Raw genomic sequence first — 13,967 nt, forward strand, 5'->3', positions numbered from 1 at the left:
CTCAGGATCCATGGCCTTTAATTTCTTTCACGCGTCCACCTTTACTTCTGGTAACCTCTACGTCGAAATTTTCTTTAAAACAATGGAGAAAATAACACATATTCATCCTAGACACTTTAATAAAGGAGCCATTAACAAACAATTAAAAAAAACGAATTCGTTTTTCTTAAAAATAAACTTATAAAAGAGTCTCTTTCTTGGGCTACTATAAATTGGACTTTGGATCAAGAACTAACAATGTCTCGATGGATAGATTTCGACCAACATTTGGAGTTCCAAGTATCCTGCCAGCGTCTCCTACTATAAGATGCACAAGATCTACAACTGGAGAATGATCTATTTGTCAATGTTTTTATGATGCCTTTTATTGTGTGTCACTAACTAGACAATCTCTTTACTCACTCTTTCGTCTAGGGGGGAATAGTGTAGGGGTTCAACTTGTTTATATGATATTAAATAATCATTAAAGTACCTTGTATACTTTTTTCCATTTTATTTTATTTTCGTATAAAAGAATGATTAATTTTCCTCAGTTAAAATAAAGATATTCAAATCTTAACATATATATGTAAAGTATTTAAAGTTCAAATATCTAGTGATTATATTCTAGATGCATCAAAATAATAACAAGTAGAAAAAGAAGAAGTGGTGAACTTGATCAAATCAAACTTCAACAGTACTCCCCCCTTAGACGAAAGAAAAAGAAAAGAAAACTTTGTTCTCTTTTCTTTCTTATCGTTTAGTACAAAAGAAAATAAACAATAGATCACCCAAACAATATAAACTTTAAAACAACAGTAATTAATTTATAAAATGGATCTTGCAACGCACACATTTGGAGATTCAGGTAGGATCTCGGCGATTCCAAAAGCAGAACAGAGTCTATCTTTGGAAACATTGTCGACTTTGGCGCCCAAGTCCAATTTAAAATAACGATCGTATTTTTAATGGATTTTAAAAGGACCCTAGAAGGTTGGATAACGAGAGTCTATGATTGACTTATTTTTAACAGAAACGTAGTCAGCCTTACTCAGACGTTTGTCGAACGTTTCTCTCTGGGTTACTCGTGGGGGAACGTGAGCCACCTTCTTCATCGTCTCGAAGAAGCGCCCACATCGCCATCTGCCTTAGGAATAGAAAACGAATCGAAGAAGCCTGAAACCAAAGATCCAGATCGACCAGTAAGTAACTGGAAGGGAAAATATATTTAGATCCTTGATCCATTGGTACTGAATTCCTCAGTCTCCAGAGGACAAGCGGCAGAACATTAAACCAATTTTCTTCCTCTTTTAGTATCCGTGCAACTAGCCCAGTTTTTAGGGATCTGTGGAACCCTTTAATAAGCCACTTTGATTCAGGATGATATGATGTGGTCGTCATGTTTTCGATTCCAAATGACCTGCTAACACACATCCAAATAGTACAGGTTAATAGCGTCGCCCTGTCTGACACAATGATGTCAGGTACTCCAAGTCTCGATATCCAATCGTACAAAAAAGCTCCAGCCACTGTACTAGAGGTGATATTAGGAATTGGGATCACTTCCGGCCACCTTGTATACTGATCCATTATAGTCAGGGCATAGAGCTGTCCCTTGACGAGTATGAACGGGCCAATTGTATCATTGTGGGTGAAGGCAAGTCTCGCTGATGGTGGATCGAAAGAGATAGTGGGCTTGGAGGTTCTCAAAGGCTTTGTTTGTTGACATGGAATGAATTCTTCAGTTTCACTTTAATATCAGAACGTTAATTCAGGCCAAGCGTAGAATAGTGATACCCTTCTTAAAGTCTCGGATAATTATCTTTGTGGCTTGAATGAATAATTCGTCGGCGAAGTTCAGGAGAGGACACTACGACACGAAAGAAGTCTTCGTTTCCGAAGCCTGCAAGTAAAGTTCCTGAAACACACTTGAGACAAGCGTTAACTTTAAAATTAAACAATTTAGGGTCATGGAGTCTTTGATCTTCAATGACATCCTGAAAAAAATTGGGACTTCATTTGATGTTGTTGACATTTCTCGAAGGAATATCCGCGGTGTAATTTAATTTTCCTGAAACATGGTCAATCCTGCAATTAAAACTGTGCTAAATATATGCAAATGTATAGAATTGTTGGGGAGTCCAGGAGAGATTGCGGATGTCTATCGCCGACACTAAAGGCTTATAATCTCTGAATACTCTAAAATTTTGTCCATCTAATGCCCACAGAAAATATGTGATGCTTCCTTAATAGCAAGTAATTCCCCATCAAAAGTTGAATATTTATTTTGCGTTTCAGATAAGGCTTTAGACCAAAATGATAGTGTTTGCCAGATCCCATTGCCTTTCTGTTCCAGAACGGCTCTCATTCCAGTATCAGACGCATCTGTTTTAAGGGCTAAAAGTAACGAGTTGTCCCGGAATGAAAGTTGAGTACATGAGGAAAAACTGTGTTTTATACATTGAAATGCTCTTTCACATTCATCATTCCATATGAATTTAATTTTTTTGTTTAAAACTCGGTATCACTGCCCATTTTGACAATTTTTTGATGAATTGTGAATAGAATTGAGCAATGCTTAAAAATCTCTGTAAATCATCTTTCGATTTTGGAGATGAAACTCTTGCAATAGCTTCAACTTTCGATTTCAGAGGTTTAAAGCCCTCCGGGGAAATAGAATATCCAAGGAACTCAGCAGTGTCCCTGAAAAATTGCATTTTCAAGAGAAAGTACAAAGCCGGAAGTTTTAAACTGCAACAAAACTACATTAGTTTCGATGTGATGTTCAACTCCATGAGTTGGGTGAGATTCAGCAAATTTTTTATCATGGAAATCTTCAGGGTATTGAGATTGAACCCATTGGGTTTCTCATAATTCTGAAATGACGCATGTATCATTAAAAAACATTTTCTTGTTGAATATATCAATATTGATTTTGTAGAAAATGAAGAAAATCAGCCCCTAAAATAGGGCGGCCTCTAGATACAACAATAAATTTCCTTTGGAAAGTTCCTAGATTTTCTATTTGTATCCTTAGAGTTTTAGTACCGAGAACTTCTACTAGGTGTCCCAAATGTAACCAAAGTAGGTGTCATTTTTACACGAATGAAATCTTTACAATTCGTGGAGGATATAATGGATACCTAGGCACCCGTATCTACTAGAAAATTAATTGAATTTCTATTGTCTTTAATTAATAAGAAATTTGAAGGATTATTTAATACCTCGGTCCCATGCAACCCTGGACAATTTAATTTTTTTGAATCAATGAATTAAAATCACAATCAGGGCCCGAGCACAAACTTGCATTCAAACCAAATTTTGGATATTCATAACTTACTTTTTTAAATTTTGCAGATATTGAGGACTTCGAAAAAGCTCCACTAGGTCTCTTCTTAATAAAAGGTGCAACAGTGGGAGAAGAAGATGGATCCTCGACACTAGAAGTGGAAGGGTTTGTGATTTCCTTCGCAGCCGTACACAAATCTGCTAAATTCTTAGTCGTAAGTGATGATGATGCTCTCAAATATCCCTGTTGTTCCTTTGGACCATTCTTTATTAGTGCCTCTTTAATCAAACTTTCACATAAATCCTTTAGGTATTCCTCATCCAGAAGACGTTCAACCTCATCTTTTACCTCCATGCTTGAGAGCCCGGAAGTATCAACCATCATGTCGACTACTCTTTTTATCCTTGCGGAAGATGATAGGCCATATTGGACTAATATGGATTTTTTCGCTCCCACATAAGTGAGATTCTCCTCACTAATAGGAATAATATTGAAAATCTCATCCGGCAATGCTGAAGCCATAAGACTATGTTTAACTTTGGTATAACAAATCCCCCTCAACGCAAAATCAAGTTCAATTCTCCGGAACCAGTTCTCAACATCCGAAGAACAGAACCTAGGAAGGCAGAGTTCCACAACGACCATTACTAAATTCGCCTCTTCCGTTTTAATCGACCATGCTTGTTATTGGAGAGACACAGGTGGTGAAGTTTGCTTTCGGGGGATTTTTTGAGTCACGTCGGGGTCACCAATGTAAAGTGTTTAAAGTTCAAATATCTACTGATAAATAATAATAATAACTTGTAGAAAAAGAAGAAGTGATCAACTTGATCAAATCAAACTTCAACATATATGTGTATATATATTGATATGAAGGGACTGAAAAAAGAAACAAATATCCTTTATCTCTTATATGCTCTCAGTTGATGAGCAGATTTCATACAATGATTTAGTGTATCACATTGCATTTACATTAAGGACTTTGGTTATAGACGGCAGTTGTGCTGTTTATTTTTTCGTTACTTATTATTACTTACGTTTATTGTATGGCAGTGGTTCCCAAACTTTTTGAGTTGGACCCTTGAAATACCTTTCTAGACAATGAGCGATCCCTACACCTCTCATTGAGAGTTAAATATAAAATTTGGAGTACATTTTAATGTAAATAGATGACCTAAAGCCATATAATTATTTGCCAAAGGCAAATAATATCAAAAATAAAGATTTTAATTCAAACATATATGGAAAAATATAATATAATATAAAAAATACAACAAAGAGTCATAATAAAAAGTAAGACTTACAAACAAATATCCTTACAGGCTGTGGATGTGGAGGTACGTTTATAAGCAACACAAATTCTTCATTTGACGGATGTGAACTGTAAAATAGTTTTAGTTTTGGACACAGCAAACTCGAAGAGCATCCTCCACATCTGTATTTATTTTGGATATAATTTAAAATGGAAAAGGTCATCTGACATCAATACGACATTAGCCAGTTTGGATAAGTACATCTAAAGCTGCTGTATCCAGCAGTGAGTACTCATTTAGCATAGAAATCCTCAATGTTTTAGAATCAAAAGATGTTTAAGTATTGGTTCACATGAAAGTTCGATAAGCACGTCCTCCATTCCAGACGACTGATTAATAGCTGAGGCGGTAAAAGGAGGAACATATCCAATTGTGCTATTGTAGAGAACTTATGGGATATTTCTTATGGGAAATACTTTTTAAAATGATCCAGAAGGGACTTATAAAAATAGGTACATGCACAATTTAAATTATGTTTTCCTTTCTGAAAATCAAATCACGACCCCTCTGTTGTGTCCCAGAACCCTCCCACAGGGGTAGCGATCCCCCTTTTGGGACCCACTGTTCTCTTATGCGTGTGGCTCTAATAAAAAAGTTGTTTTGATTGGGGAGGCAGGGTGAGGTTTGCCCAAAGCTGTCACATCAGCTTGAGTCACTACTCACCAATGATTACATTGAAAAAACATTGTTCAGGTTTCCAACAACAAAAAAATAGCATCATAAAAAATGCTAAGGATTTACAAGCCTAGGTATACTACAATACAAACTTAAATGGACACTCAGTTGATTGATGTATCTTTATTTGTTCCAAAGTTATGGTCGATTCTGCATTTTTTTTTTACATTTTGTGTTATCTTCACCTTAACTTCTCAAAATTTAATGCCCTCTAACTTTGACCATATATACTCACGTACCAAACTAGATCAAAATCGATTTGTAATTTTGGGCATCCTGTATAATTTGGCCCACATGCCATACCTTCTCTTACTATCTCGAAATTGGAGACAGCGAGAGATAGGATATTTGAAATCCAACTCTTGCAACCTTTTAATAATAAGGAAATAACTTTGGTATGCAAAGTAAAGGGGAAAATATAATTGGGTGAGGAAGAGAAGACGCGAAGTGAAGCAGAAGGACCTCAACTTTTCTGAGTTATTCGTTTAATTAGCAATTCGAAAGGTCACGTGAGTAAATGGAAGTTCTCATTATGTGGAAGAAGTTGTGAATTTGGCTCTTATGGAGTATTTGAAGGAGGGGGGGATGAGTTTTCTCAGAGTACATCTGTTGACTAAGAGAGGAGGCCGGAGGAGATCATATCTAATTATGTGAGGAGGCATTACGACTTTTTCTAATATCTACCATGATAATGATAGTAGAATTAATTTCAGGAATACTTTGCATGGGAGTCGTTGTGTGCAAATTCGTACTGGGGCTTTTCTTCTTGGACATCGATGAACTCACTCCGATAGGAGTGAGTTCCAAGCATAATTGAATTATTTATTAATAAATAATCATGGTCCTTATTGAAACTGAATTATTTGTTACCTAATAGTTAGTCTTACTATTATATTTCAATAATTATCCTTTGATTGCGTGATGATTCTATCTATCATAGTTGTTGGAATAAGTTCACAGGTAGAATAGTACAATCCTTGTAATTTATACTGTAATATTACGATAATAGTTAATAAGAAATGACTAACTAATAAAGATATCTATTATTAATAATATAATTTAAATTAAGTAATAACTCGGAAAAGTCGAGATCCTTCCACTTCACTTCGCGTCTTCTCTTCCTCAGGCAAGGCAAACATATAACTCCGGAGGTAATAAGGGACAAATATGCCTGATTTCAATGCATGATCACCTTTCATGGACGTATTTCAGAAATTTGTTTACAACTTTTAGCTCATACACACTAAATAATCTCCTCAGATCAGTATTAGCATATCAGGATATACATATTCAAACCACATTACTCTAAAATAATTTATAAACTCTCAATAATAATAAAATTATAATACATAATTATATATATTAAATAAAAAAAGTCAAATTTTAACAACGGCTAGGTATCCCCACGGCAAATTTTCCTTAAGTAAGTTTTCCACTAAGAGAGTAATCCTACGACAAACCTTCTTGACACTCGATAGAATAACTCATTGTAGAGTATAGTTACATATGTGAACATGCGGCCTCAAAAAAGGTTTTTTACAATTTTTAAAATGATTATGATTGATGTTAATTTAGCCTCATCATTTATTGATATCCTAATGATGTTACATGCTTCAATATTTGACGTATGTCAATAATATACCTACTTAAATGATTATTATTATGGAAAATTTTGGAGCATATATAATATTTTTACAACAAATGAGAGCTAAAAAAATGTAATGCAAACCTTCGTAGATTTTGAGCCTCACGTAGAGGCCATGTAGCCATTGGCAGGGATGGTGCTAAAATTTTTCTTTGAAGAGTGTTAACGGTTCCACATTTTATCTAGTTTATTATATTTACTCCATTTACCTTTCTGTTTCCTTTATTATTTTTAGTTTAACATTCAGTTAACTTTGTGTTTTACATTTGTGCACTTGTTCACTCCGTGCACCTCTCAATTTGTACAACTACATTTAATTTTTTCCGACTTCAATATGGGATGACTTTTCTTTTGTAAATAGGATATGTGCCTTCACATCATCTCCAAAACTTCTTAATCAAATTTTTTTTTTGAACTTGTTCTTACAAAGATTTTGGGTCTCTTTTCCGAGAGTGTTTAAATATTTAGTTTATTTTTTTTAATTGTTTCTTTAATGGGTCGGATGGAGTTTCAGTGATGTTTGTATGTTTTGTCTCACCTGGATACATTAAAATTTATTGACCTTTTAAATTGAAAATAAATAATCTTTCTTACCAAGCTAGCTCAAAATCGATCACTAACGTTTGCCGAAAATAACCAAACTAACTAACAAACATACAGAGGGAAAACCTCCACTTAACTTTGTTGGAAGAGGGAAAGGTACCATTGTAATAATTATATATTATAATATAGGTATATTTTCCCTGTGTTATATCTTATACATCATATATAATTATTAATTAATAGCTAATTATTTTTTAGCCTCCGCAAAAAACAAAATCAAATTGAGGTTGAATGCAATTTGGTTGTACATTGTACTCCTTGGGTGCCCTCTTTATGGTGGCATCAATATCCCAGGTGTCCTTTAGTTTCTTACGGATACGCTGAACAGTCCGTAAATTCACTCCTAAGGTTGAAGCAATCGTTGAATTGGAGATTTCACCTCCATTATTAACCAATGCCATGACTACGGCGGACCTCGAAAGCTCCTCGTTCCACTTATAGCTCTTTATCTCCTCATATGATGACGGCATGATGCTAACTGAACTACGTATCGTCAGCTGACGAGAATAGCTTTCCTATTTGGTAACCGGTTTTTTATTTGATATTGTCGTCTTCAAGTTATCAAGGTTTAAAGTAGGGGACAATGTGATCCCCACTCCCTGTAGGTACATACTAGGGATTCTCATATCCCGAGACATTGTGTATGAGTAAGATATCCAGAAATGACAGCATGTACTGAGTGATCCATTCAAATCTGAACACTTTGAATTTTAAATTTCAATAAGATATAATTTATTAATTAGCGATTATAGAATTTCAAAAAACTAATACTATAAATAAATGTGCGTCTGAGCCTTCTGAATCATTAATGTAGCCGCCCTTAGTGACAATGTTGTCTTGCAGGCGGTGTGGAAGGTCTTTTACATTCCTGATATAGTCCTTTGTTATTGGTCCCAGTGCTTGCTGAAATTTGCTTTGAGGGCCGATGGGGTTGGGTGACAGATACTGAAAACCTTTCCCTTGATAAACACTCAAAAGGTGTAGTCGAGAGGGTTAAGATCAGGGCTGTAGCAGGGCCAAAAGTGTCAATTTTTTTTAAAAGTACTCAAAAGTCTAATTCAAAACCCATTCAAGAGAGTCTTACAACGGAGGAGATGGGTTTCTTTCATCTCTGGTGTCAAAAGTGGACTCTCCACCCTCACAAGGTAAATTCCACAAACTTTTTAGACCATGAAGGACTTGAGGGGATTGGCCTGTTCTGTTATCCTTAACTCTTCCAGAACCAGTTTGACCTTTTTGACATGACCCTTTTTCCTCTTCAACATTTCGGACGTAATAACAGCGTAAACTGTTATTCGTGAGGCACCCAAATCCCGTATCGACTTGTGTTGTACGTAAGTTAAAGAGCTCAGGTTTGTGTTTTTTTGTAACTAATTGTTTATGCTTTAATATATCAAAATATGAATCAATTTCAATTACTCCACCTTAATTAAATATTTAATTACTAAGTGCTCAGATTTCAATGGACCACCCGGTTGTTACTTAATAATAAATAGTGCAAAATTCAAATATTCCTATTTATAATTTAATTTATAAGCTTAATTAGAATTATAAGCTTTTTAATTTCGTAACCCAATTCAACACGAAACAAAAACATAACTAATAATTATTTTTTTCCTTATTTATGAAAGTTTTTAACGATTAATAAATATTAAAAAATTATATATAAGTAAACTAAGCTTATACAATATGCGGCAAAATAACTCTCCTTTTCCAAACGACAATGTAATAAGTTTAATAAAGAAAAAAAGTTTTATTTTTGTTTCAAATTACATGCAAATTTAATGTGAAACATGTTTTTAAAGTTGTGAATGTCTATTTGGTTACCTAATTTATAATTGGCGATTTTGTAAGAGCTGAAGAATATTGTTTTTCCCGGAATAAATCTAGTTTCAATTACCCAAAAAAGAAGCCTAGTATTAAAACAGTTATAAAAATTTTTTTTTTGTATGTTAGAAATTGAACCAATTAACTTTCATAAATTGTACCAGTAGAAGCTCTAAAGCCAAATTGTAATAGTTTAATTTTATAAAATATTATGTAAAATAATTTTTTTATAATATTTATAAGATAGTTGAAGTTCTTTATTGTTGAATAAACTTTAATACTGCCATTTTTCCAACAAAATGTTCTTGCTCTTCAAATAATTTTTAATTTAGAGATTTTATAGAAACAGAAAATACGAAAAATATACGAAAAAATTAATAATTTTATTTGTAACATATCTTATTTTATAACTGTGGAATATTAATTATATAAATAATTAGTTATTGGCGATTAAGCATAAGTCTTAAAAAACTTATGTTTAATTTAAAACAAATCGGGATTTAATTACTTGATTTGAACAAACCGTATCAAGTTAGAATTCTTGCAAAATACTTTATTTTGTAGAACCAATTTTAAATCTCTAGCTTTATTATTTGTGGAGTCATTTGACAAATTTCAATTTACGAAAATGAATTCAAAAAACAGTTTTTTGTTTATTTAAAGTTAAAGGAATTAACTGATTTTCATAAACCACGCGAATAAAAACACAAAAGCTATATTGCAATTACTTTAACTGAATAAAATATTATGTCAAACCATTTTTTTGGGGAATATATATTTTCGGTGGCAAATGCTCGTTCATCACTACTCCAACAGGAGAGAGCAAATGTCTTTATTCCCAAGAAAACAACTATAGACTCTCGTTTTTACAGGGAAAGCATGCCTACTGAGACCTCGTTACTACGACTTCAGCTGAATTGCCACACTTTTAGAGCAATAATTTATGTTCCTTCACTCCTTATTTTTAAATTCTTAAATTTGAGATTTCCTGTTGGTATATGATCTCGAAAAGTCCCTGAGAAAAACCTTTTACATACATTGTACAAATAGAATAAATTTTCCTTAAAGCTAATATTCTGGAAAACTTTATTTTGATGAATCATTGCTAAATTCTTGTTATAATTATAATTTGTATCTACCAATAAATTTGAAGAAATTTTTATAATATTTCTATATTATTTTCTATTAAGTACAAAGATTTGCTCATTTAAAAAGAATATAATTTCTTTAGATCAGGGGCGGGCAACGTGTGGCCCGTGGGCTGCACGTTACCCTTTGCCATTTATTTTGCGGCTTTTCCTCCTCACCTAGTAATTTTTTATTTATGTATATTTACTAAGGAAAAAAATAAGGCATATTTTAATAAATATAAAAATTATATTAATATTATACAAATCCAGAAAACAGTTATGAACTATTTTACCTCTTTGCAATGCAATTATCGTTACAACTAAACTTTGAGTGAAGGATGATGATTACAACGGCAATGCAAAGAGTGTTAAATAAGAGAACATACATACAAAAATACACGTGGAAAAGGATATTTTTCCTTCTTTTTGGAACCAGTAGAGACTTATGGATTTATTTAATCCACAAGAGTTATTTACATATTTATCGAGTTTTCGTGTACTGGATATCATTTACATTTGAAAGTGTTGGGACTCTCATATTACGTCGGTCCCGAAAGGTTTAATAATTAAGTACTCTCTGGTTATCATGGCTACTAAAAGAAGAAGAATTGTGGCTGAAGAAAACAGGAAATTCAATAGTGAATGGAAGGATAAATACTTCTTTACATGAGTAAATAACAAAACTTTATGCTTAATCTGCAAGAATTTAGTAGCCCAAACTAAGGAATACAACATTGAGATACATTTTGAAACAAATCATGGTGAAAAGTATGACATTTACAACATAGAGGAGAAAAGAAAGCTTGCAGAAAAGTTTACCAAAAACCTACAAGGGTAGGAGCAAGTGTTAAACCGATCATCTGAGGGTGACATTGCTAATACTATAGTGAGCTCTGAGATTCCAAAGATGGTCAAAAGTGAAGTGCTCACGAATGCTAAAAACCGTTCACGCCGCACTATAGTCAGACAAGTAGAAAATATGGACTCAGACAGCATATAAATTAAAATTGAAGCTAAGTGATATTGAATGCTATTCACTTGCATTAGATGAGAGTACAGATATCAGAGACACAGCACAGCCCGGCTGTATTAATTCGAGCTGTATATAAGGATTTCCATGTAGCTGAAGAACTACTTGACTTGAACCCGTTGAAAGGCACTGCAAGAGGTGTAGATATATTTGAAGGTGCTCAGGCATCACTACAGAAAATGTGAATTGAGGACTTCAGGAAATGTGTATCACTATGTACAGATGGTGCACCCTCTATGATTGGCTGTCACAATGGCCTCATTGCCAAAGTACGTGAGTTCAAGCCAGATGTTATTGCAGTTCATTGCATCATACACCAGGGGAACCTGAGCGCTAAACTTATCAATATGGATCATGTCAACTCCGTTGTAATAAAAACAGCAAACTACATATGCTCACGAGGACTTGTTTTTAAAGTAGTTCTAAATCTTGTTGAATCTGACAATTTATATTTGACAATGTCAATATTATAGGCCCAGGAATCAGAACCAATTCTTGGTATTTTCAATGCAAAAGCACCAAACCTTGCTGCAGAGGAAAAAACTATTGCTCTCAGGTTTTCTCTGAGAATTGGTTATCCACTTACCTAATTATTACCAATAAGGGCTTTAGCTTTCAAAACAATGAAATGCATTACTCGATTTTCTCCACTTTTTCGTCTTTGTCTTGTAGGCAAGCCGAAAAAAATTCTTACCTTTAAAATGTTACTGCTTTCCCCCTCTATATTTCGAATAGTTGGTTTGACTTTAAAGGCCTCCATTATGTCTTCAGGCTTCATTTTAGTGGTTCTTCTACAGACTGTAGCCTTGTTAACTTTAAGGCCTTCATGATGTCCGAAATTGTCTTCCTGGCGCAGATTAAATTGCCTATGATGGTTTTTCTTGCCTCTATCGCGACATATACAAACATTTTAGTTTACAACATGTACATTGTACATCAATCAAAGGCTAGAATCTCGGCTATTCAAAAATAATCGTAACTTTTAGATTTAATCAACAACACCTATTCAAAAGTGATTTTTTAGAAGATCTCATTATTTTTTCTACAGCCGGTATATTAAATGAGAAATATTTACCTAAGAATGAACCTTATATGTAAGTACGCTGTGCTCCTACAAAAACATTTATTCAATTGATACACTTTTACATAATAGTAGAAGATAAATTGTTCAATGTAATGTTTCTCTTCTGAGAACAAGTCATCCCGTTTTCCTAGATTTTAAACCTACAGGAAATGTTTATTACAACAAAAAATCCTGCATTTAATTATTTCTTAATATAAGCTACATTTAATGATATATATTGCTTAATAAATTATGTCCATGGAAATACTAAAATATTTAGAACTGACGGTAGTACCCGGAATTACTCAGAGTTATGATGCAATGCCGAGCAGGCAAACTTTGATTTACTAATAAAGAATATAACTCCCCACAAATTTGATAAACCTATTCATCATTTGCACGCCAAAAAAAAAAGCTTAAGATTTACAACCTAATATATATGACGTCTCCTTTCCCCCCCCCTTCTATATAACGCACTGAGCCTACCCACGTTTGTCGTTAAACCTCATCTGAAGTCACATTTATTATTTTTTATATGTATTTCCTTTTTTTTTATATGACGCACTGTGCTACTCATGCTCGTCGACATTATAAATATATATCAAATAATGCACGTTTGATACTTGAAATGAGACAAAGGAATTAACATAAAAACTCACACATTATTACTTTATTTTTATTACATTACTTTTGGGTCAGTAAATAATTTGTAAACTGTTCCATATCTACACAAAAGTTCCGTATTTTCAATGTACCTTTTGTTTTTGAAGTAGTATAAAATGTGGCATTATAGTCATTCTATTGACGCATGAGTTCAATATTAGCCCGCGGGTCGGGACATGTATTTCACATTTAAACAACTTCAAGTTTTACCAAAAGTTAGTTTGTTCATCACTTTCTGTGTATTTATTATATTTTACAAGTCAGATCTGGTTACTGAATTTTAAAAAGAGGGATCTGCGGACTGTCAACAAGCCAGCCCGTGCACAATTAGTGATAATTCGTAATGTGAAAATTGTCAAAATCCTTATCAGCATACATTAAAAAAAATATGTATATATTTCAGTCATGAATGCTCTTATTAATTATTTCTCCCTTCAAAACGTAGTAGCAACTAAGAAACGTTATACTTTATTTAATGATATTTTTCAGTAGATGATATGTCGTCTATCAAAGTTGCCAACATATTTTTCTTTTTGATTCACACTCGCAAGTATTTATACAATTTTCCAATCTTTGTTGATATTGATAAAATGACAATTTAGAGTATGTTGTACGTCAACATCAAAACAGTCTTTAACAAAAATTTAGTAAAGTATTTTTTTTCAACATACATATACATTCAGCCCAATATTTAATAAACAAATTTGAGTCATTTAGAGGCTTATTATTCAAAATTGTATGATAAATTGA

At 33.4% G+C, this 13,967-nt stretch overlaps 1 long non-coding RNA gene across 2 annotated transcripts; it reads left to right on the forward strand.

Annotated features, from left to right (window-relative positions):
- Positions 1-717: 717 nt before the first annotated feature.
- On the forward strand, positions 718-9,412 carry LOC139906010 (uncharacterized). Of its 2 annotated transcripts, XR_011781199.1 has the most exons (7): positions 718-1,181; positions 1,294-3,482; positions 3,578-3,969; positions 4,591-5,033; positions 7,263-7,633; positions 7,703-8,649; positions 8,725-9,412. It is a non-coding gene; the product is annotated as an uncharacterized lncRNA (long non-coding RNA). The 2 variants fall into 2 exon arrangements; XR_011781198.1 differs by having other exon boundaries at positions 7,703-9,412.
- The last annotated feature ends 4,555 nt before the right edge of the window (positions 9,413-13,967 follow it).

Source organism: Lepeophtheirus salmonis, chromosome 7 (genome assembly GCF_016086655.4).
Source record: "Lepeophtheirus salmonis chromosome 7, UVic_Lsal_1.4, whole genome shotgun sequence".
In the NCBI taxonomy this organism is placed as follows: domain Eukaryota; kingdom Metazoa; phylum Arthropoda; class Copepoda; order Siphonostomatoida; family Caligidae; genus Lepeophtheirus; species Lepeophtheirus salmonis.